This window comes from Triturus cristatus, chromosome 9 (assembly GCF_964204655.1).
Source record: "Triturus cristatus chromosome 9, aTriCri1.1, whole genome shotgun sequence".
NCBI classification, from domain to species: Eukaryota; Metazoa; Chordata; class Amphibia; order Caudata; family Salamandridae; genus Triturus; species Triturus cristatus.
This window is the reverse complement of record NC_140592.1, coordinates 409,088,545-409,114,609: the sequence shown is the minus strand read 5'-3', so window position 1 is coordinate 409,114,609 and position 26,065 is coordinate 409,088,545. Positions and strand designations below refer to the sequence as shown.

The 26,065-nt window shown below is 45.6% G+C and overlaps 1 long non-coding RNA gene across 2 annotated transcripts; it reads left to right on the top strand.

The window, feature by feature from the left end:
- Positions 1-21,693, top strand: LOC146798054 (uncharacterized). 2 transcript variants are annotated; one of them, XR_014969096.1, is made up of 3 exons: positions 1-108; positions 12,069-12,124; positions 21,375-21,693. It is a non-coding gene; the product is annotated as an uncharacterized LOC146798054 (long non-coding RNA). The 2 variants fall into 2 exon arrangements; XR_014969097.1 differs by lacking the exon at positions 21,375-21,693 and adding an exon at positions 12,954-13,949.
- Positions 21,694-26,065: the final 4,372 nt, after the last annotated feature.

The window sequence follows — 26,065 nt, the reverse complement described above, 5'->3', positions numbered from 1 at the left end:
GGCAGGGAGAGGTATATAGTCCTCCCCCCGCCTCCCTGGCGGCCTCTTTGTCCCCTCGCCCTGACGCCGACTGCTACTGCTCCTGCATCGAGGTCGCTTGACCACGAGGTTAGCAATGAGGGCTCCGTTTATTCCCCCCTCCTCCCCGACCAAATTAGGGGTCTCTTCACGCGGGCATCGCCCGGGGGGGGGGGGGGGGGCACTGTCCCAGTTCCTGCCACGGCCTTGGTGACTTATCTGAGATCCGATGGCTGTGGATGTTCGAAGGTAGGGGAGCGGGACGGGGTTCGGGGCTGGAAGGGTGGGGTCTCGCAGACAGCAGCTACCTCTCGTCTAGGCAAGCTCGTGGCCTCGCTTTCAGGGGAGGGCCCGTTTTCAGCAGGCCCTGGGATTCAGTATGTAATATCGGTCCCCGAGTGGCAAGTTAACTCTGTCCCATTCTCTGCAAAGGAGCCTTCGGGGACTTCGGGCAATTAGGGTAGCGTTTGCCAGTTTATAGGGTAGAGCTTTGCTATGAGGTCAACTGTTCGGACCCTTCACCACCGCTCCCGCCTACGCGCGGGGTGCTCGGTGTGGGGTTAGGCCGTTTCACAACGTTTTGATGCCAGTACGGTAGCGCTTTCCATTCGCCTTGAGCGGCGCCTTGTAAATGATTGACGGCCTCGTCGCTACCCAGGACGCTATGTAGCGGTCGTCGCTGGGGGTCTCGTGCCACGGCGCATTGAGGCCCGTAAGGTAGCTTTCACTTGTGGTAACGATTTTATACTTAGCCTTTGCTGGCGGCTATGTTGCGGGCCTCGGGGGGGGCGGGGGGATCGAGGCATCAGGTTACGTGTTTATGGCCCGCAAGGGCAGTGCTTTAGTACGGGAACTACGGTGAGGTGGGGAGGATGTGGTCTGTCGGCTACGCTGTGAGCTCCAGTGGAGCAATCGGTTAGCGCGCGGAACTTAGTCAGCAGTACTTGCTTTCAGCCAAGCCGAGGTTGTGAGTTCAGGCCTCACCTGGAGCAGCCGAGTGGTTTGGCCGACTTTGGTGCTGGAAACCAGTGTTCGAGCCTCGAAGTAGTGTCAACATCCTGTGATGCTGGGCAAATCTCTTAATCTCCCCGTGCCTGAATGTGGCCCTTGCCCCGGGGGGGCTCATGTAAGCGCACCTTTACCTTCGGGTCGAGTTCACGCTATCTAAATATGCAAACTTTAATAATATTACACAAAAAAAAACACAAAATAAAAAGTTTTGACTTGTGGGGCTAGGTTCATGAGTTTTACCAGGGACTAGGCCCTACCTGCAGCCCGGTCATCGGTGCGCACATTTGAGCTCCTCCCCCGCCTACGGTGTCTCGGCGGTGTTATGTCCTGTATCGGACTGAGAAGGACAGCGGGAGGTAGGCGGGCAGCATGCACTCCGGGATTGTGGAGGAGATAGAAAACACACACCTACGCTTCGTATTGCGCTTCGGTGCACTGACCCGGATCATCCGGTCCAGCCCCCATTTATTTAACTAGGCCCTTCCGGGTCACAGACGGGACCACCCTCGCGTAAGCGGGGGGTGTTCCCTTGAACATAACATTCCTCCTTTATCATGGCACAACAAAACAAAACACAAACACCGGTTGGAAGGGTGCTCCAGTTCAAAACGAGAGAGAGAGAGAGAGAGAGAGAGAGAGAGAGAGAGAGAGAGAGAGAGAGAGAAAACAAAAGAACGGGAAAACACTGCATTTCTTTACTCTAGTCCATTACAAAACCTCTCAGTCGAGACGACACCGCTGGATTGGCTCTGAGATGATATCTGTGGCCACCTCGACCTTCGCTCACATCTCTACGGCCTTCAGCTCCAGCCGCCCCTGGTGAATGTTCCACAACTGCCCCAGGCAGTGGGGGGACTGGCCCTGATGAACCACTCTCCTCATCGACAGCGTCGCCCGTCGGTTCGCCACCCTCAGGCTCTGGCACCATCTCACTTGGTTGTGCCGGGCACCGGTATTTTTTGAATTGGGAGATGTTCCTGGTGACTGTCTCGTGGCCCCTCTGGGCAGTGACCATCGTGCCCTTAATTGTCTGAATCACCCAGGGCTCCGGTTCAAACGGAAGGGAGAACTTCCCTCGTGGATGTCGATTCTTCACCAGCACCCGTTCACCGGCCACCAACGCATTGCTCCTGGCATGGCGCCTCTGGGACATTCGGTCATTCTTAGCCCGCCTCTGTCGGAGGCGTTCGGATACTTGACGATACGCAGGCAAGGATGGTGTCACCTGGGGAAATACATCATTCAGCACCCGTTGATTGCACAGAAACCCAGGGCTGGCCATGGTGGTCGAGTGAGGCGTAAGTCTGTATTCTTTTACGAAGTTGTACAGGGCACACTCCATGTTCTGCTCTCGAGACATTGCTATCCGGAGCACTTTGTTTAGGGTGCGCATGAAACGCTCGGCCTCACCATTCGCCTGTGGCCACCGTGGTGTGATCTTTACATGACGGACACCTCTTGATCGGAGGTATTCGGAGAACTCATGGCTGGCGAATGGCGGACCATTGTCTGTGCGTAGCTCCTTGATTAGCCCATGGCTGGCCATAATTTTCTCGAAACGAGGTATGGTATTGCTCGCCGTAATGGAGTCCAGTATTTCAACCTCGGGGTATTTTGAGAAATCGTCAATGACGACAAGCATGTGTCGGCCATCCGGTAGGCTCCCAAAGTCGGCACTCGCCCGGTGCCACGGGTGAGGAGGTATATCTTCCGTCCGGATTGGGGCCGGCGGATCCGCTGGGCCTACCGCTTGGCAGAGCGCACAAGACCGGACAGTCCTCTCCACCACACTGTCCAGATCAGGGAACCACACCTTGCTCCTCAGACGGGATTTTGTCTTGACTACCCCTTGGTGCGCAATGTGAGCTAAGTCCACCACTCGCTGTTGTAATGACCTGGGGATAACCAGACGCGTGCCTCTCATCAGACATCCCTCGGGGGACACGGCCAATTCAGACCGGATGTTGTGAAGAGCCCTTAACGCCAGTTGTGCATCATCTGTGCGGTGTGTCAGGTTCTCCAACAGGGAGTGCCACCTTCCTGATCCAATCGCGGATATCACCAACTCCCAGCAGTCATCCTGCTTGGTCGCCTCCAGGATGTCCTCGAGCCTGATGGGCAGGGGTCGAGAGCGTTCCACCACCAGCCTGACATACTCCTCCGTCTCCTGCGCTTCAGACTCCTCTTCTCGGGTAACTGGCCGGGCATGTCTGGAGAGGAAGTCCGCTGGGTTTTGCGTCCCCGGGCGGTAGACCACTTTGAATTGATATTCCTGCAGCTGCAGGATCCACTTTTCGATTCTTGGGGGTGGTTTCGACGACACGCCCATGAAGAGAGGAATCAACGGTTTGTGATCAGTATGAACCGTGAATGGCTGCCCATATAGGTAGAGGTGGAAGTGACGACACCCCCAATGTATCGCAATCGCCTCCTTTTCGATGTGGGAGTACCTTTGCTCAGTTTCTGTCAGAGCCCGGCTCGCGTAGGCAACCGGGGCCCATTCCCCGTCCAGTTGCTTCTGGGACAATACAGCACCCAAGCCGATGGGACTGGCATCCACCGACAGTTCGGACTCCCGGGTGGGGTCAAAGTACGCCAGGGTGGTTTCGGCGGACAGAGCGTGTTTAGTGTCCTGAAAAGCCTTCTCTTGACTGGGGCCCCATTCCCAGGTTGCGGCGTTCTTCGTGAGGTCCCGTAGAGGTGCTGTTAGATTCGTGAGGTTCCGGATGAATCGACCACAGTAGGTGACCATGCCCAAGAAGCTTCTCACTCCGGTGACTGTGGTCGGGGCCGGTGCCGTCTGGATGTCTCGAACTTTGGCAGGGTCGGGCGACACTCCTTGTTGCGAAAAGTGATATCCAAAAAACGCTATCTCCTTTTTTAGGAATTCGCACTTCTCGCGATGCAACGTGAGGCCACTGTCCTGGAGTCTCCGGAACACGCATCGTAGGCAGTTCATGTGTTCCTCCAGAGTCGGCGCATGTACAAGAATGTCATCACTGACATTTATGACTCCACTGAGGCCAGCCAACACCCCTCTGATGGTATCCTGAAACACTTCCGCCGCGCTGGACACCCCGAAGCTGAGGCGCTTGTAGCGGCGCAGGCCCACATGGGTGGAGAAGGTGGTTATGGCTCTTGACTCGGGATCCAGCAGGAGTTGATGGTAGCCCGCCCGAAGGTCCATCTTCGAGAACCAGCGCGATCCGCTGACCTCCGCAACAATGTCGTCGACAGTGGGCGTCAGATGGCGTTCCCGCTTGATGGCGTGGTTCGGCAAACGCATGTCCACGCATATCCGGACTTCACCTGGTTGTTTTGGTTTCCGGGCTATCACGATGGGGGAAACCCAAGGTGTTGGTCCGTCCACTCTCTCAATGATGTCAGCGGCCTCCAATTTTCTTAGTTCCTCTTCAACCTTGGGCCGCAGATGAAACGCTACTCTCCGATGCTTGAGAGCAACTGGTTGTACTGAGTGGTCTATGTGCAGCCGTACCAGGTGGTCCTTCAGGCATCCAATGCCGTTGAACAGGTCTCGAAATTCTTCCACCAATGACTCGACATCCTCCAGGTGCACAGCGAACGCAAAAACCACCAGTTGCAGATGTTCCGCCGTACGACAGCCCAACAGCATCCCCGTACCCTCCTTGGTGACGTACACCTTGGTGCGGACGGAGTTGGCCTCGTGGGCGATGTCGGTGGTGAAAACGCCAACCACAGTGAGTGGTGTGCCGGAGCCATAAGCAAACACCTGTATGGACGTTGGCTTCAGGACGGGCTGAGTCGGGAAGGATTTCAGCATGGACTGGGCCATTATGTTTATGGACGCACCTGTGTCGATCAGCACCGGCGTTAGATGCCCTGCAATCTTGACGTGACACTTCGGTGCCCTTCGTCTCGGACATCCATCAGGCTGTAAGGCGTGAATTACATGGACCGTGCCTTCGTCCTCATCGTCATCCATGTCGTCTTCCTCAGTTTCGGGTGGAGGGGCATCCACCGCATTGATCTGCCGACTTTGTTGCCGCTGACGTCCCGCCGATCGGCACACTTTGGCTAGATGGTTCAGACGACGACACGCCGAACACCGTTTTCCTTGCGCAGGGCATGGACCTTGGTGTGGGTACGGGCCTCCGCACATGTAGCAGGTACGAGACGATGGTGGTGGTGTTCCGTGTTCTGGCTTCTTCTTAGACGCTTTCTTCGGGGTAGTCGCCACCACCGCGTTAACTGGCTCTGTTTTCACTTGCCGTTGGAGGGCCGTTTCCATATGTGCGGCGCGCACCTTGGACAATTCCTTGGACCGGCCCATGGTAAGAATGTCCGCCATGGAGATTCCGGGCAGTTCGAGGACTCTTTCTCTCAACTTCACGGACGAACAGCCTTGGATGAATTGCGCCCGCAGCTCGTCATCTGTGTCCGGTAGAGTACAGGTGCTTGCCAGTTCTTTCAGACGAGCATAGAAGGTGTCAACTGATTCCTCCGGTTGTTGCCTTGCTTGGCGTAAGAGAAAACGTTCGTAATCTGGATTCGCTAGGGGCTCAAAATGTGCGGTCAGGGCCGCCTTGAGTGTGGCATAGGTGTAGGGAGGGCCGGTTTCCACCACGGACTTGGCCAATCGGTGGACTGCAGAACCACCCAGATGCAGGAGCATGGGCCGATGTCGTTCAGGCTTGAGGCCGACTGCGGCAAAATAATTCTCCAGGCGCTCCAACCACTCTTTCCACTTGGCCACCTGGGCGGACGGCGGGCCGTCCACAATGAACGCTTCCACCGGGGGAACCGTCGTCATCTTGGCGCTGACTGGGCGGGAGGACCAAAACAGCAGGTGGAGGCAGACTTTGAAACGACAGATGAGGCGCTTCAGGGATCGACGCAGTCACAACAGCCAAAACTCTGCACTTCCGGCGCAGGCCGCGGCAAAATGCGGCCTACAGGCACCCAGCATCCAGGCCACAAGGACCGGGCGTCGAGCACTCCACGTGGCACCAGGCGGCGGCAGGTAAGACCCCCTGGGCAGGAATCAGCAGACACGGGCACCCCTCCGTCTCACAGCAGCCTATGCGCCCCACCGATGCCGCCACCAGAGACAGCAAACCCACAGCCGAGACACAGACAGCAACTGACCGGGAAGAGTAGGCTGTGGGGGGCGTCCTCCAATTTAGCACCGCCAGGACACAGGCACATGCGATGGGGCAAGCCAGGCAGCAGGCCGGTCGATGAGAGCGCTCCCACGTGCTCTTGGTGCAGGACGGCAGCTTCGACGCGGTCCGAGAAAGCAGGGAGGCGGCCGGGACAGGCCGCGTGTAGACGCACGCACGTGCGAGTAGCAGCGTTCCGTGTGGCGGCCGCCACCGGAGCGGGTCAGGCAGCGAGGATCCAGCCGTCGGGTAGCGAGAGTCCGGAAAGACCCCCTCGTCGCCAGTTGTTATGTCCTGTATCGGACTGAGAAGGACAGCGGGAGGTAGGCGGGCAGCATGCACTCCGGGATTGTGGAGGAGATAGAAAACACACACCTACGCTTCGTATTGCGCTTCGGTGCACTGACCCGGATCATCCGGTCCAGCCCCCATTTATTTAACTAGGCCCTTCCGGGTCACAGACGGGACCACCCTCGCGTAAGCGGGGGGGTGTTCCCTTGAACATAACAGGCGGGTATGTCATAGGGGGCCTAGAGGAGAAGGGGTAGTCTTCAAGGATCTAAAGGTTGTGACCATTCTGATCTGTTGGCGTTTTGTATGCACAGCGTGAAACTCTGCCCCTTTGCCACAGCATTGCCGTTTTACCGCGAGAGTGTGTGAGTTCTACAACACTTGAGTCATTCCACGCACAGCAGGCATGATGCGCAGCGGAGCGTGTTTGCTGCTGTTATGTAGTAACTTAATTTTGTGTTGGGCGCACGATTGTTCATCTCGTACAACGCACTATCGATCAAGGAAGCGGCGAGGCTTGCCAATTTTATGTAGTAAAGGAAGATTTGCGTTGTGCCACGACTGTCCACCGCTCATTATCGATCATTGGAGGGGCACGATGTTACGCAATCGGCTCGGCGGAATCTGCAAAGCTTGCTAGTTTTGCTCTTTGGGCCCTCTGCGCTTGCTGATGATCGTGATTAAGCGTTAGTCAGGCAGCCTCGCACACGCAGCCGGTTCCTCTGGAATTTGCACGTTTATGGTTCATCTTGAAAGGTAAGCAGGGTCAGGCCTGGTCAGTACTTGGATGGGAGGCCCAAAGGGGAACACCAGGATGCTGCAGCCTTTGCAACGAGTTTAGGGCCTATTTTGCGGGCAAAATAGGTTCTTAAGGCAGGCAGCGCTATGTTACTGGGGGGTCACCCCTAAAATTGCGACTCTTGCAATTTTGCTATTTTGGAAACAGATATTTTATATGTATTATAGGGACGCATTTTCTTGTGCATGGTCAAAGGCATTTAGGGAAGGGGGCTAACGCTGGTGGGCGGTGGGGCAGTGCTTATAACACCTGCCTGGCTTCCTCCCCCCCCCCCCACAGAATGGACATAGTGGGGGACGCAATAGCATAGAGGTACAATTTTTGGGCATGATTAACGTGTCATATCTCATAGCGCTTTTCATGCGATTTGGAACTTGCTTACTTACGGTCTCGCTACCCGTAGGCGATGTACCGGCCGTCGCTGGGGGTTTAGATCTCGTGCACGGCGCTTTGAGGCCCGTAAGGTAGCTTTTGTATTAATTTAGCCTTTGCTGGCGGCTATGTTGCGGGCCTGTCTGGGAGGGAGCGCATTTTGGAGAACTATGACCGCGACTGGTTAGTCCAGTTGATAAACTCCGACAGCTATAGGTGTGCCTGGTTAATTTTAGCCATAACCCTTCGTAGAGTCTAAAGAGCAGTCAGCACTCGGCCTAAGCATCCCGGGCCCGGAGGCCAGTAGGGTTGAGGTGGTTCAGTCATCTCCGTTCTAAAAAGGGTGATAAAAAATCATGCAAGCCGGGCACTAGCAGCAGCCTGCTCTTTCCAGTGCAAATTAGGTGGCACTCGCATGCTAGGGATTTATGAGGGTTCACTTTTGTTAAATGTTATGCATCCACGCATTTCTCTCCCTTACACACAGCACGCACAAGACAAGTTACGCAATTGTTTTAAGGGGTACCCAACGGGGTTGCCTGGGGACTTGGGTGAAGTACAAAGGTATTGAGAGGTGCCCAGTGTCCAGGGCAAGCCAGCATAATACAGGACTGACCGGCCTGCCTCGGACTGTATCTCACTAGAGGGAGGATAGGTAGGGAAGTACTTTCCTCCTTTGTACTTACCTCATAGGTTTTATGTCACTTATGCATGGCATTGAGTTTTATTAAAAGTAAGTGCAAGGGCACTCACAAGTACCCACACCAGCTGCTGCCCAAGACATTACTATAGCCTTGGGGGGCCTGGACCAGACTGAATCGCCACACCCGCTCAAGTTTTGGGGTATAGGTGTAGCATCAGATCATGACCTTGGTTGCAAAAGAAAATTGAATGTAGCAGGTGAGGGACCCAAACATACTTCACCCCAGCCTTAATAAGATCCAGCAATACACACTTTTGTTACTTGAAACAGGCATCTCAGTTACAGCCGACTGGATAGTGCAAATTTGGCCCGGAGGCACCAGGGAGCCTCACAACAATAGCAGGATAACCAGTGTACTGGCACTTGCAGTTACAATAATCTGGCATATCCGCCAAGGTTTTACAAAGCCAAGTGTGACATGTTCCTAAGCTCCGTGTAATAATGCGTGACGTTTCAACGAATATAGGGCTGTCAGAGTTTGGTAATAAAAGGGGGCGAGCTTATCGTAATATAGTATTATGTGGTATTGTACTTTTTGACGTATGTACTAGTGGTTAATTACATGTACACAAGTGGCAAAATTAACTCAAGCATATGATACTAGCGGGCTGTGTGTATGTATCCACTTTTATTGGGCTCATGGGAGTGTATGACGTTACTAAGTGCAGCTAGTAGAGTTGTTTTATTCAGCTATTGTTGAATCCCTTGCACCTGCTGTGTGAAAATATACCCGGACTCACTAAAAATTGTGACCCATAGGCAAAGCCTCAGAATTTTCCACAGCAGCAAACCTAGTGCTGCCAGGAGTTTCTATTTTGATACCTTTATAAACTCATGGGCAGACTGCAGCATGGTTGGTATTCGCTGGGCTGCTCTTTTACCTATCAGTACACAGGTGCTTGAACTAGGAACTGACTAAGTTAACTTTGCCCACATTAACTTAAGGTATCACAACAGCACCATTTTCTTAGACTCAGGGCCACTGGCATTATGGGGATGAAGCAGCAAGTTGCACAATCCTTGGGGCCTGCAGCAGCCTCTCATATACCTCCTCCATTCTGGCCCACACTTGGTCCATTTGGCTATGACTCCACTGTTGGTCTGGCTGATACAACAAAGCCTTTATTTGTGTCATCTCGGTGGATTTAACGGTTTGTGTTATTTCTGTTGCCCATAATAACTGTTGCAGAAAACTAAACGGTTTTAATATCTTTCGGTCATGGTAATCCACCTTTGTCACACAAGAGTGAAGGGCCCTTACATTTTCTCCCCGTTTAGTTAGTTGCGGGGTACGCACTTGCCAATTTTGTAACTGGTTTAACCCCACAAGGTGAGAGAGTCAAGTCTGGACTTCCGGAAGTGCGACAATGGCCCGCCACTGCTATTTCAAGCAGCAAGCTCACCGGTGCTCAATCTGAGGGGGGGGGGGGGTTTCTGGTGCATGGCACTGTCCCTCATTTGTCACCACTGGCGTCTCTGACAGTCGGCCACTAAGTGGCACTGTCTGGCTTTCAGAGAGGACCACTACAACAAGCACTGAGTAAGTCAAGATTATTGGTGACTATTGCCTTTGGATTTAACGGTTGTTTCAATTTCTGTTGCCCAGAATACATTGGACACATATTGGCGTTTATGGCTATATAGGGTTGTGTCTTAGCAGGAGGGCCTGCGATTGGTTTGGTGGGCAGGCAAAAACATCATTTTAGAAAGCCACACGCAAAGGCCAATAGAATGTATGGAAATTAAAAAGCCACACGCACGAGTTTAGAGAAAGTCTGGAGTGATTCCAAGAGGCCTCTCCATAGAGCAACGCATGTGCGCTGCGCTAGACTCGACCTAAAAAGGGGGCATCCTGGTCCACACCTGGCCTCGAATTGACAATAGACAAGGGACCCAACAGTCACTTTATGGTACCCCAATCATGGGATATTTCCCCTGCGGGTCCTGTTCTGTGTGTCCTTTCACACGAGAGACCAAATAGGTAGACCTAGGACTCAAGACACCGTGGCTCTTGATGAAGCACACTAATTGTAACTCGAGTGGTGCCGTCTAAATGTTAAAGTGTCCCAGTACCCTCATATATGTAGCTATGACAACACGTAAAGTGAGGAACAGGATTGTTGATCATCGTAGTTCCATCAGGTGTAAACAAATCCAACACCAAACTAACCAGACATTTTCTTGAATTGGGGGACACAGAGGTTGATCTAACTTGGGTGGCACTAGATAAACCTAATTACGATACACAAATGGGCCTTCTAGATAAAAAATTTTTTCGTAGAGAACAACGTTGGGTTTTCAGAATAGGCAGTCATAAGAAGGGACTTAACAACGATATTCCTTGGTGTTCCCTGTGAGTGGATGTATCACTAACACAGTCCTGATATGACTATGGTTCCATTTTGGCATTTACTTAATCTCCACACCACATCAATAACTGAACCAATACGTACACACAGGATAACGTGTTTTAGTGTCACACAACTAGATGACAAATATCAAGACCTAGGAAGGAATAAGGGGACTGTTCTTATGACTTTTGTAGGATATGCTAGGTCCCTATTTAGGACAATATATGAGCCGTCATCATCGACATTTGATTACGAAGATCCTTGTTAAGTTGAAGGGACTTTCATAAAATTTAAAATTTATATTAAGGGCAAGCCTTTTCTAAAATAAACATAATTATCGTACCACAATCTGAAACACTTTTGGGTTCAGCTACATTTGTAATAAACATGATGTCCTTTTAAAATCGTTTCAGAAGGCTCAAACTACTTCCCCCATCAACCTCGGGACATCATTTCTCGGTTGACATCGGTGACGCGTAGGTCACTTCTGGTAAGATCACGCTCATGGGGGAGCGTCACCCTGAACCTCATTCCTGCCGGCCCTTCACAGATGCGGCGGTCGAGATAATTCAGGTAAAACGCTTCCCCGTGGAAGTGACTTGTCCTTATGCCGGCTTAGTTTTGCTTTATTCATTTTAATCTTCCGACCAAATCCTCTCTTTACCTTGAATCGCAACAGTCTCTGGGGACATGCTTTATCGCTAGATTTTCGCTTCGGGTGTCGGTTATAAAACTCCCCCAGCCTTGTTCTACTCATTCCAGACACGGACTCATATTGGGCACAGTAATTTAATCTAAATTTCAAATGCCACTCATGGTTTCAATCACCGTAGGCACATTTCATATCCGGTTTTGCGGTCTGATATGTCCAGCCATTACCCTATATTGTGCGGAGTGAGCAATATCCTCGCCCTCAGGTAATCGTCAGGTGACTTGCAATAGTTAAATAATAATAGGTTTACACAACATTTACACCATTGAATATCATACTTGCCACATTACATGTCCCTTGTGTTGCCTACAAGGGTGTTTTGATGACATTGATATTGACATAAAAATGATTGTTCGATTAAGAGAAGAGATGGTTCTCCATTACTTTTTAAAGTGCAGACCATGATTACAGTGTGTTAAGGAATTAAGAAACCAGGCCTTATATGACTTTTGAAACTACCTTTATATACCCTTATAGCTCCAACCTGCCATGAAGGGACTAAAGAAGGTGAAGCAAAATTTATAGGCCATAACTGGTAAGGTTTGACGCAGTTGATCTAGTTACAAGCAACTGCATCACTATTGGTTTGCAGTGTTGGTGATGGATACTGGTGGGATAAGAGAGAGGAATGGTATTTTATGCTACATTGATTTTATTTTTGTATTTTCAGCACCTTGTGGACCAAACTAGATGCCGGTACCTCGGGAGTGCCTCATACCAGTGAAAGTATGGTTTTCACTTTTCAATTTTCATAAAAGTAGAGTGACTTGTAGTTGGTCCTGAAGAATGCCATGAACCTGTTGGTCAAAGTAGGCAGAAACATGTCGACCAGATTATAGAATAGAGAAATATCCATATCCCTATTTCACAGTGCTTGTTTTCTATCCATTGGGGGCGCCAGAATAAATATTATCTTTGCCCACCAAGAGATAGTTTTAACCCACACATTATTTCTTTATTTTCACTATGCCCCTCCCTCCCCTACAATTTAGAGAACGTTTGTGGTGTGGATGACAAAAAAAACTGCTCCTCTCCATAGAGAGAGTTGTAGCCCACACTGGGTACTTTGCAGTCCCAGTGTGAAGAGGGGACCCCAAGATGAAGCATGTCACCCTTGGGTGAGTGAGGGTTCAAGTCTTAACACATCAGTGCTCCCTAGTTCCCCCCCTTTTTCCCCCCTTTTTTGTAGTTAGGTTTATTTTCCGTGTTACCACCCTTGTGCTTTAGTGAGAGAGATTATGTGGAGTAGTACATTGGGTGATGCTTAAATACTCAAATAAGACCCTTTATTGCAGCGCTGCCAAGGATATCCCATGCGTGGGGAATCGTTTGTTCCCTGCATTACTTTATGCAGACGATGCGGCCCTACTGGCACGCACCGCAGTGGGGCTCCAGCATTTGTAATCCTCCTTTGCTGATTTTATGGGTTCCTTGGACCTAAATGTAAACTTTTCCAAGTCACATGTTATGAGCGTGGGAGATAGGCCTAGTAAAATTAAGACGTTTAGTTGTGACGGAATTGAAATAACCAGGGTCTCTTCATTTCCGAACCTAGGTGTCATATTTGATGAGAGGTGTTCCTGGGCCCCGCTAAGGAGAGCAAAGAAAATTGCCATGGCACGCTCCTCAGGTGCTGTACTTGACTTTGCCCGAAGGCTGGGTGCCAAACCAATGAAGGCAATGATACAGATATACAAATCCAAGTGTATTGCTATTGCAAATTATGGGTCCGATATTTGGAGGTATAGAAATTGCATAAAAGTTCAAATGGTGGAAAACTCATTTTTAAGGAGTCTGCTCTCAGTCCCCCAGTCCACACCTTCGTATATAGTCCATGAAGAAGTGGGTGTTGGTTATGTGTCTGACTTCATTAAAATGGCCCCTCTTCTTAAATGGATTTTGATCTGGTGTAATCCAGAATTAGTGTTGAACCAAGAGATTATTCATGATTGTATCGCACTTGATAGGGGTAGCAGCATCCCATGGTTTAGTCATGTGAGCAGCATAGCTAGGTCGCCCAGAGGTCTTTGACAACCCTGAAATAATATGTAAAAAAGATCTGGGGTGGGCAAAGACTTCGTTTTTGTGTTTAGCATCCGCAGAAAGAGAGGCAATAGAGCTATCAAAACCAACAGCCTGTGCCATTAGATCTTAAAAACTTATTTTCTGATGGAGCCTTATTTGGACATAGTCACTAAGCCTCGACATCGCTTTCTCCTGACAAGGTTTAGGTTTAACCTTTAACACTTTTTATTGACTGTACCCTTGTGCTGGAACAAGTCAGAGGATCTGGGACCCTGTTCTTGTGATAGCTTTTAGAGGCAAGATATTCTGCATTTTGTAATGTTTTCTGACCACTACCTGCAGATTCGGAAGCGTTTTAGCTTTCCAATTTTAAAAGATAAGGGCTTCGTGCAGGTTAAACCAGCATTAACATATCTATAGATGCTGAATAGCCCTTGGGAAATTTTTTAATATATCTAGTTTTATAGTTGCAGCAGTTAGAGCTGGGAGAAAAAGAAACTAAATCTTAAATGCTCATTTCTCTGTATAATGGATTCTCCCTTTTACATTATGTATTTTATATTTCATTACTGAATTTGAGAGCTGTATTTTATTAATGATGGATTTTGAGTGTTATATGTTTTGTACATGTTGGGTATTTTAACATGCTTTTATGATTTTGAAAAATCGAATAAAGTGATTTTGACTGACTGACTGACCCTTTATTGTGAGATTATAGCAAATTACAGCTGTCAGGCCCTATTAAAAGGTAAAAAAAATGAAAAGGAGCAAAGGAATGGGGGGATCAGAGGTGCGGTAAAAGAGGCAAATCAATGCCAATACCACGCAGCATTAGGATTGGACAGTATGGGAGCAACGGAAGAGCACTTATAAAAAAAAGATGAGCAGCACATGGATGTTTGGGGAAGCACCATACGAGCTGGGGCATTGGAGAATGACAGCGCAAAATGGAGAATGCGAGGGGCAGGATGTGATGGGTGAGGCAACACATAGAGGAGAGGGGGAGAAAGCAAGAAAACACATGCACTTACTTGGACTGCTGAAAGCAAAAGAAAAAAAGGAATTCTCTGAATGTAAGCAGTTTAAGCATACTAGTCATCCAATAAAAAGGATGGCAAAGGGGCAGAGTGGAAGACAAAGATAAGAAGAGGAAGGAATCCATTGAGTAAGAGACAAGCAAATGAGATTGACAAGAAAGCCAAACCATAGTACGCAAAGGGCTGATCTCTGCCGACAACGCACCCTCATTTACAAACTGTGAGAGACTCCTTGTATGTGGATCCTGCTAGCAAGGTGGGTGAGTTTGCAAGTGATATATAAATGAAACATCTTGGCATGGTGTTCCCCAAGAAGGGAAAACAATTTGCAGTCACCGCTACTCCAGACTGAATGCTTGCTAAGATATATACTTGGAGTGGGGGAAGAAGACATAAAGATTAATTAAATTAAATTCGTCCCCCTTGGATACACTAAGTCATCAGGAATGTTTGAAATGGTAGGAATTCTTAGTGCCTACTCGCCATGTAGCTGCTGAAAATCTCACTCACTGAATATTTGGAGTTCCAAATAGCAATTGACAATTAAAGTTATTTGATCGGAATTTTAAATGGCCATTTGGAATCCCAATCTCGCAGCTTAATGTTATGGATTTTGAAAGACCCCTACGTTCCCACGTTTCTGGCCCACAGCACAGCCTGGGCTCCGGGTCTGTCCTCCAAATTTGCATCACTCATCTGTTGTACTTCATTTATGCGGCAGCATTAACATGGTGACTTCAGAATATTTAGCAAATGTAGTGAATGCCATTTGCAGAGGCTCTAACATGTCTGCATTTTAATGGCGGCTTCGTGACTCTTTAAACAAGCACTGGCAAAAATAATAAGTCTTGCCTTTTTTGAAACTTAATTTCTGTGCAAGTGGCTTTTGCTGACAGTGTGCAGCATCAGCAAAAAAAAAAGCATCAGCAAAGCCAATAGGTTCGTTGTGGCCACCAGCCTTTTGGATTTCTTAATGCATGTTTTGTTTTATCATGGTTTTTACAAAATATTGTTGAGGAAGCTTCTGTGCCCTCATCAGTCTACAAAAATGTCTAAAAACAAAAATATTTTTGTTTTCATAAGGCACACATTGCCCTAGGAGTCCCTGACACTTAATTTAACTATTTTGTGGGTGGATGTGCTCCTTGTGAAAAGGCAGTCCGCCATCACTCACAGTGATGTAAGAAGCATGAGGAGGCCTTGTAATGAACTGTAGTGTAAAGGCGCAATGGTGATCAAAAATTATTCGTAGAATGCTGGGTTTCTGCACTGTGGTAGGTGAGGCATCCTTGGAACTGAGCCACCAGATATTGGACCAGAAGAAACTCATCTGAATTTAAACCATCAACATAAACAACAAATATACTTTCAACACAGCACCAACACATGCATATAGGCAAGGGAATCCTATTTATGGGGGTCCAGATAGGCAGTTACAAGAGAGGTGGCACGCAGTCTCCCTACAGCATTTTGTGAAAATCTCAAATCATTAACTAACAAATGCATTAGGACGAAAACATAGCAAAACCATAACAATGAATGGATGAGTGAGACTCAAGAGTTACAGAAATATGGTCAGAGTGACTTAGAGTGTGAAGGTTCACCTCCACCCCGTGCTCCGCAAAAAAGAGTAATATGTGCAAAGAGAGCAAAATATATTATATATAAATATTCATGATTGCATAAATATTTAAAAATAAACACACAATTGATGTTGGGTAAACAATTCCATAAAATAATTCCCTTAAAAATATGTGCTTACCAGACCGAGCTAAAATCAATGTATAAACAGAATAAAATGACATAAAACATTGTATAAATATATATATACAATACGTACTAAGAAGCATAAATACCCATTTGCAATACAATAGGTCTCGCATTTACACTAGTTTGAGCTATTGACATTGTAAATGACAATGCCTTTTGTTTTCGTTTTTTAAAACATAAATAAAAAGGGATGTAGATGCCCCCAGGTTGGCGAAACACAGGGTTCTGGCCCTGATGTTTGCCGACGACACCTTGCTACTATCCAAATCCCCGATGGGAATTCAGCGGACGCTAGATATTTTCCAGTCATTCTGCAAAAGTAGGGATTTGGAGATAAACTCTTTAACCCCTTCGCTGCGGCGGGAATTCTGCCGTAGCGCTGGGGGGTGCGGGGGGGCAGCGCGGTGGCGCTGTGCTCATAACGGAGCCACTCCGTCATGAGCCACGGTTGAGCTGTGCTCATGACGGAGCGGTTCCGTCATGACTCCGCCCAGTTGCGTTGTCCCCCCGCACAGGCGGGGAAACAGCGCCGCGTGGGCGGAGCGGCCGCCAACGGTCGTGGCATGACAGAACCGCTCTGTCATGAGCACACGGCAACCGTGGCTCATGACGGAGCGGTTCCGTCATGAGCGGGGAAGGGGTTAAAGACCAAATATATGGTTTTTGATGCAGGTGACTCCACACGCCCAAATCCCTGCTTAGATGGGAAACCATAGGAAAAAGTTACAGTTTTCGATTATCTAGGAGTAACCCTCACTGATAAAATGCAGTGGCACGCGCAAATTAGGAAGGCCAGCTTAAGACTGGGACAAACTTCGGGGGGGCTGGCTTAGATGCTCAAGAAAAGCACTCATGAAATAGTTGGCCCGGTTATGGAAATCTATAAGACACAAGCAAGGCGGGCGGCCCTATATGGGGCAGAAATCTGGGGCCATCAACCACAACAGAAGGAGATACTTATAATGAACAAGACATTATTTCTTTACTGAATATACCTATGGATTATTCTTGTTCCAGCGGTTTAAAACCGGCGTCTAAATTCACACTCCAAGGTGCACAATTCGCAGCAATAGATGTTTTTGTCAATAATGTTATCACAGATATACACAAATTGGAAGACCAATTGCTATCTGGAAAGAACAAGAGCAGATATGTTAACAACTTAAGCAAGGACGAATGGATGACTATAAACAGTTTAAAAAATGACACCAACATAGTAATTCGGGAGGCCGATAAGGGCGGTAACATCGTGATAATGAACAGGCAAGACTATTGTAATGAGATCAAATGACACAGAATGTTATCTTAAACTTAATGCCAACCCTACGAAAGAAGTTAGTAGCCTAATCAATTAAAGGTTATATTCATGGAAAGAGCTAGGTTTACTTGATGAAAAAGAGTTTAGATATCTGCAAGTCACTAATCCTGTTTCGTCCTTAATTTATGTCTTACCAAAGATACATAAATCCATGCAGAATCCACCGGGCCGACCAATAGTTTCTAGCATAGGGAGTATAACGAAACTTCTTTCGGAATTTGTAGATCTGTTTCTTAAACCTTTAGTTCTGAACTTACCAGCATATCTAAGAGATACAATGGATGTACTCAACAAATTGCAAAATCTAGTCTGGGATGAAAGTTTAAGTTTTGTGACATTTGATGTCGTAGGGTGATATATGTGCATCACAAACCAAAAAGGTGAGCAAGCGTTAATCCATTATTTAGGACAAAAAAGTGCTAGTCTAAGAGAAAATTCCAAGATGTTGATAGACATGAGTTCATTAATCTTACAGAATAACTATTTAATCTTTGAAGGAGAGTGGTTTCAACAAATAAGAGGTACGGCCATGGGCTCCAGGTTTGCTCCCTCTTATGCCAACCTTTTCATTGGTTGGTTTGAGAGGGAGCATGCCTGGAGCAGAAGAGCAGCATTATGGATGGATCAAATCGTTTTTTGGGGACGTTTTATTGATGACGTTCTGGTTATCTGGAAGGGATCAGATACAGAATTGAGAGATTACCATCAGTTCTTGAACAATAATGATTTTAAAGTAACACTAACAATGAGCCATCACCCTACTAGGATAGAGTTTTTAGACATTGAGCTGTTCATTGTGGAAAATCATGTTCATAGCAAACAATTCATGAAAAAAACAGCAACTAATTGTATTTTAAAAGCGGATAGCTTCCACCCCGCCTCCGTAGTGAAAGGCATCCCTTATGGGGAAATGATTCGCATTCGGCAACACTGTAGCAGAGATGTAGAATTTAAAGTTGAATTAGATGCACTACAATCCCGATTGGAAAACAGAGGTTATCCTAAAAGTAGTCTTGCACAGGCAAGACAGCACATTGAAAAAGTAAACAGAGCAGACACATTGATACAAAAAACGAGACATGAGACTACAGATCGTGTGGCATTTATTACCACATATAATGTACATAAAAATCAGATCTTTAAGATCTTAAACAAGAATTGATATTTGCTAAAGGGAGTTCCGGGCCTGTTAGGTGTGATTTCAGAATAACCCAAAATGACATATAGAAGAAGTGCTACTATTGGAAATCTTATTACAAGAAATTATGTGGAACCATTAAGGTCACAAAGTACTAATTGGCTGACTAGCCAAACTAAAGGTTTCTTCACATGTGGAGGCTGCAACATATGTGATATAGATATAAACCGTATTAAAACCTTTAGCTACAACACCAAGAAACGTTATCATATAAATGAGTTTATTAACTGTAATAGTGTTGGAGTAATATATGTCTTAATATGTGCATGTAATAAAATATACATAGGAAGCACAAAGCGTGTCTTGAAACTCAGGATACAAGAGCATAGAAGAGCTATATTAAATAGTGACATTAGTTCACCTTTGTATCAACATGTTAAACAGGATCATGAACACAGTGTGGGTTTAAAGTTTCATGGTTTACAGAAAATCACACCTAGAATGAGAGGAGGGGATTGGGAACTAGAACTCCGGCAGCAAGAGGCAAAATGGATCAGTAGCTGTAGGGCTACAATTCTTGGCCTTAACAGTGATAATAACTTACATTACTTTTTATAGTTGTTATTATATACCAATGTAATGATACATCATTTATACATTTGCAGGTAGTCATAAGTTGGTAAATTAGACCGATTATTTGTATATCTCTTTAACAATTTCTACTGAACAACTAGAGACCATTAATTTGTATTATTACTTATGATATTAAAGGTTTTTCGGCAGAATTATATAGTAGAAAGAAATGATTATAGCAGGTGTAAGTTATCTTCAATAATATATGCATCATTAAAAAGTTTATATTTTTTGTACACTATGAGAATACATTGATATTGTATCATTTCTGAACACTTTTTGTACTGCTACATAAAATAGATAGTTTTTATTAAAGGACATGTATAATTAACTTAATAATATTCATGTTTGTTTATTCAAGGGCACCGTTATAAATTCATCAACTTAGGTGCGAGTCCTTTCATTGATATGTCCTAAACAATTGATGTTTCGACTGCCTCGTCTAACTGCAGATTTGAATACGCGAAGTTAAGAACGTTCGGGTCAGATAGCCGTCGCGTCATTCTTAGGTTAACTAGGATCTTTATAGAAGCAGAACGGTTTTATTGGCCAAACCAACTATTCTGATGGGAGGACAAAAAATAATATACGTCCTCTCCTCGTGAATTAGGTTTCTCCCAATTGTACCATCCAAAATATATTTTTTTATTTCTCTATGAATTATAGAAAGCGACAGGATAGGCGGTTAGGGTTTAGACTGCTTTAGCGGACTGCAGAATCGAACATGTGAAGCCTGAAACGCTCGGTTAACCAAGCCGGGCGCTTCTCGCTCAGGCTAACTGGGATTATAGCAAAAGTAGGAAGTGCTTTTTTGCCAAACCATTCACGCAGATGGGAGGACAATACAAGACACGTCCTCTCGTAGTTAATCAGGCTTCCCTCACTATAGGGCGTTTTCCCGCCAGTAACTAATGAATAATATTGGCTTAAGAGTTGTTTAGTATTAGTCTTAGCTTCTACCATTATAGGTTGTTTTCCCGCCAGTAGCGAGATTAATGACTGCTATTGGCTTACGTGCTGCATAGAACCATTCACGTTCCAGAATACATTAGCCAGTAGATGATTGGTCATGGACCATAGAGGGAACTGTGTATTTAAATTAGGAATTGAGTCACTAACATCATGATTGGCTGTTATACTATACACACCATATCAGTGATTGGACAACGTGAAGTATTTAAACATGGTATTTTCTGACGTACAACTGCAGCTGGATTTATCGGGCTGCGCTGACGCTGTGGGCTACTTACTACTTTGGTTGAGGTGAGTGTTAGAACCTCATAGGGGTCTATGAGGCGAGTTTGTCTGGTATTTTGTGGCAAATGTTGCTCAAGTTCCTAATGACTAAGCCTGGTTTTGATATTAATAGTCAGGCCGCATATAGCATAATTGGGTTTCCACTAAAATTTGGCCAATTGATTAATGCATTGTTTTGACGATCCATTATTATTTAAGCACTAGTGACTAAGTATGTTCTATATTTTTATTTTCAAGATTTCCACTCCATATCAAGATATTAACTAGATTATTCTTTGAAATAGACGCGCAAAATCAGCAGGCATAAAATAGAATAGGTAAGGGTTGCTTACTAGATATCATTAATGGTTATCAAAATTGGTCAAATTAGGCCTAAGCTTTAAGACTTGCGCTTTTTTCCCCTCTTTGTCTTCCAGATGAGACCTCAATAAGAGTTTAAGTACTCTCATCAGTATTTAATTTTATTCATTCCAATTTATGCAGTGCATTTGAATAACGAGAAGATTTATTTCTAATTATCAAGCTATGAATTATGTTAAAATACAACAGTGATACAGGCTTTCCTTTTACCCCTGGTACACCGAATTTAGGGTTTATTTGATTGGTATTAAAAACATGCGACTAAAGACACATAAATGTTATACTATATGGCAACCTGGATTTGTGAAAGATATATAGGTATACATAAAAAATTGATATAAGGATTGAATGACAGGTATAGTAATGTTCGTAGACATTGTATTAATGTTCAGGTAATTTTTAATTGAATAGTTATTTTTGTTATTTCTATTATTTCAGCCCTGATGATGTCCTTTTAGGACGAAACGCGTTGGCTGATTTAATTATTGAACACAGGATGATTCAATTTATGCAAGAAAGCAACAAGTTCAAAATTGAAAAATCGAATGACCTTGTATGAAAAGAACTTGATTTGAAATATAATAAAGAAGAAGGATCTAAATCAAGAATCATCTGCCTAATGACTTTTTCGTTAAAGGAATTCTATTATTATATTGATATCATTGTATTTAAAGTGTGGCTCCTTCTCCCTATAATTGTTTATTGAAATCTAGCCTGGTTTAATCAGATTTTTTTAACCTTTTAAACAATTCTAACCCTTTTTACTGTACAAAAATTGAGTAGTTTTATATATACTAATGCTTTTTCTGAGACCTTTTAAATATTGCATTGTACAGCACAATATTTTATTTTGCATAACTAAACTGTATGAAATGTGTTGAATATTTAAATGTACTTTTATGGCCAGAAAGGCCGAAATAAAGATATTTTGAGTTGAGTTGAGTTTATAATGCCAATAACTCAAACTCGCGTAAATGCAAGACCTATTGCATTGCAAATGCTTGTTATATTTTGGATCCATTTCACAGGGGAACAAAAAATAAACGAAAGAAGGAAAGAGAGGCTGAGAACTATTTCTTGAAGTCACAGTTTTCATTAAGTGAGGAGGAGCTAGTCATAAAAAGAGGGAATAAGTGGAAGAAAGAGAGAGGGGCAGCTGCCAACAGCAGAGCCGAAGTGCACACTACCATTGTCTCCTTCTCTGCCCACCGCGCCCGCCCCGAAATGCCAGGAACGGCGAGCCTTCTCTTTAAAATTTGAGTCTGGCGGGAGGTTCAAACATCCTGTAATTCTGGGAAAAGCACTCAATTTCCCTGTGCCTAAAAAATGAATATGTCCGTTTGTAATAAAACTGGTGCTCATGTAAAGCGCTTTGATACCTTCGGGTCAAGTACACGATATATAAAACTGCAAAAAAAGTGTAGTCCGACCTTATTTTCTATTTCTGGTTAACTCCTGGCACCTGGCTTCCACAAGGCTCGCGGCGCTCCACCAACACTCCTGTTTAAGCTCGTACTTGGGATCACGCGCCCTGTCTGTGATTGGGTCTTGCCTGCCCCTGGGGGGCGGGCTCTTAAGACACCAGGTCGTCTTAAGTGGCTCACGCCATGGGAAACGGTCTGCTGCTGCTTGGCTCGTGCACCGCTGAAAGCAAAGGAGCCGCGAACATGGTAAGGGTCGCGAGGATAGACAAAGGGGGAGTGAGGGACAGTGTGACAAGCCCCCCCGTGTACCTGGCTGGAAGGTTTTGCTCCTATTCCTAGCTGTGATAGTCCGCTCCCGTGTGTTTGGTCGTCCAGGTCGGGGTGTGGTAAGCATGGCTTGATGGGAGTGCTGCACATGAAGGTTGCAAAAGTGGGCCCATGGGTGAAGGGACTGGGGGACTCTTTTTTTAAAACATATTTTATTAGTTTTCTCTTAAATACAACTTCTTCCATTACTGATATACATTATTTGGATCACCATTTATATGCCATGTATTGGAACTAAACAATTGTTTTTTGGCCTATGATGTGTACTTTGTATTATTTAACAGTTCTTACACATATATTTCCACTGGTTGTAATGTTCATAAAGTTTCCGTTTCTGTCCTGTACATAACTCAGTATCGGCGTTTTATCGTGCCTCAATTCTTCTTACCTCCCTCCCGTTTTGCGACTGGGGGACTTAGCCCCCCCTATATTTTGTAGGGAGGGGCACAATGTACATTCGAGGGGGACCAGGGCGGCTGAAGTTTAAAAACATGTGCTGCCCCAGAAACAAAATAAGCACTGAAATACAAGCGCGGCCCTGTGGCCGCGAAAGTTAATTGCGAGAGGGGGAGCAGGCGGCGAGCCTGCGAGTGGTGTGCACGTGTGCGCCACAGCGAGCCATGTGGTTTCAATTATCGCGCCCGTGTCTGGGCATGATAATTGAAACCACATGGCAGCGGTGTACGTAATAGACACCAATAGGCCATGGGCGGAACAATGCGCCCGCCTTTGGCCAATTGTGTGCTGTCTTTTATAAAAAAGACGCACGCAAAGGCCAATAGCGTGGGCCAAAAGGAAGAGCACACGCACGAGCATGTGCGATTCCTAGGTCCGTTTTGAAACCCCCTACAAGAGGTCTCTCGCTGCGCGTGCAGGGCTACGCACTGCAACGCTAGGCATGAGACCTAAAAAAGGTGGCAACACCCTAATAAATAACAGCAGTGATTTAAAATATAAAAGTGTGTAAAACTATAAAACTATAAGATAAAAAAATAATTTCATTAAATAAAACCCTATTGTAAGGCGATACTAATATCAGCTATAAGAGAGGGAAAAGTGCATGAGACAGATATTTCATAGGCAAGTAAAAAAATCCTCACTAGCGTTAAGGCCATGCGGTGTCTTGCAGTCCACTCCAGAATGTAATGTATATATAAAGTAAATATTTTAATATACAATTAATGTCATGTAAATTAAATATGCTTAAGTAATATTTAAACATTTATAAATACAAACTAATTTAAACAAACACATATGTATGAATGTGTCTATATTTATATACACATATATAAAATATGAAACTTTAAAAAACTGCTGATCTATATTTTAATTTTCTAATTAAAGGTACATATATAAATACAAGAACGATATATTACCTACTGGCGGTCGCCAGTAGGTAGTTATAGTTAGGACCCCTTTTCCATAGGAAAACCTCAACATTCTATTTTGAATAACGTTGGCGCCGGTCGATGAATCCTCGCGAATTTCTCAAAATAGGTGGGGCGCTACGCTCCGCTCCTACCCTGAAAGTCTCGGGGGGATTCGTCAAGCGGGGGCTGAGATAAAAGGGGGGTCCCAAAACGCGTTTTTCCCATGCATTTTTCCATAGGACCTTTAGAACGAGCTACAGCCCGAACGGCTGAACAGAATTACTAGAAATTTGGCAGAGAGGTAGTCCCTAGGTCAAGGAAGTGCCTTTTGTAGGTTTGGTGTAAATCTGTTCAGTAGATTCTGAGAAAATAGCCTTTAAATCAATATATATATCTGAGCCCGCTTACGGTACGCTTACCGTACGCTTACCGTAAGCGTACGGTGGCGTGCGCGAGCGCGATTCTGATTGGCTCTTAGATCTTAGTAAACATTCGAATCGGCCGAAACCAGGAAGCGGCGTCCGCCATTTTGTCTCTCGCACTGAGTGTTGTTTATCAAACATGATGGCCAAAAACATGTTACGGGGCTGTTTTGACCACTCCCTCCCACATAGTCATGTTGAGGGAGTCCCCAAACATCCCCCAAGAGCAAAAACGGTTTTATTATTTTTCGGCAATTTCGCCGAGTACGCTTACCGTACGCTTACCGTAAGCGTACGGTAAAAAAATAAAAATAAAAAAAACACTATCCACACTTACCCCACCCCCTGTGCTTTTGGTAGCCATAGGCCACCAAATGTACAGGGCTTATTAATAGGTAAAAAAAACTAAATTTTGGCAACATGAAATTATAAAATCGAAATAAAAAAAACACTATCCACATTGACCCCACCCCCTGTGCTTTTGGTGGCCGAAGGCCACCAAATGTACAGGGCTTATTAAAGTTGATAAAAACCCCGCACGGTACGAACTGCGTTAAGTGGGCGCGCACGCCTCGAATGGCGTAAAGTAACTTAGCATTTAAAAAACCGTACAAATTCACTGAAAAAACCATAGGTTTCACACACGTTATAGTTAGGAATTAGCATTTAAAAAACCTTGCAAATTCACTGAAAAAACCATAGGTTTCACACATGTTATAGTTAGCGGAAATTTTACTGATAAAAAACCTGTGAAATTGCCCCGTTATAGTTAGTGCTGGCAACTATAACTCACGCGACCGCAATCTTCTGCTGATGACATATGTGTCTTTATGAAAAAAAAATATTTGTAATATATGTATAGCTAAAAATGTATGGAAGAAGACATGGGCAAATAAGTGTCTAAATACAGTATTAGCATCAGCAGAGGATTGCGGTCGCGTGAGTTATAGTTGCCAGCACTAACTATAACGGGGCAATTTCACAGGTTTTTTATCAGTAAAATTTCCGCTAACTATAACATGTGTGAAACCTATGGTTTTTTCAGTGAATATATATATATATATATATGTATATATATATATATATATTTAGGTGCTCTGTTCGTACTGCGTATATATATATATATATATATATATATATATATATATATATCAAAACCACTCTCCCCCACCGTTGCGAGGAAGTAAGCACACACGGGACTTCAGGCAGACTGCAGATTTCTTTCTTTAATTAGGCGTATGCATGACGCGTTTCGTTTAGTGATAAACTTCCTCAGATGCCGCCAAAGAAAAAGTCAGTGCTTCTCCCGCCATCTTTTAAACAGGACACCTCGCTCCAATTGCTTGGGCATCCCTGGTGTGTGAGCAGTGGGAAAGGCGTAAACCCAGGACTGGATTCACGCGGAGCAGACATCGTTCGTCAGTACTGGCCCCAGTGGGCGTTGTCCGCTCCCTTCTCCCCAATGCACACCGAGTCCTTTCAAGTCGGCGGAATTGCAGTTCGCCTTCTCCCTCACCCTGCCGCTTAGTATCCCAAAAGAAGCTCTTGCTTGTCCCCTAAGTAGGCGGCAAGCTCACACGAAGTCG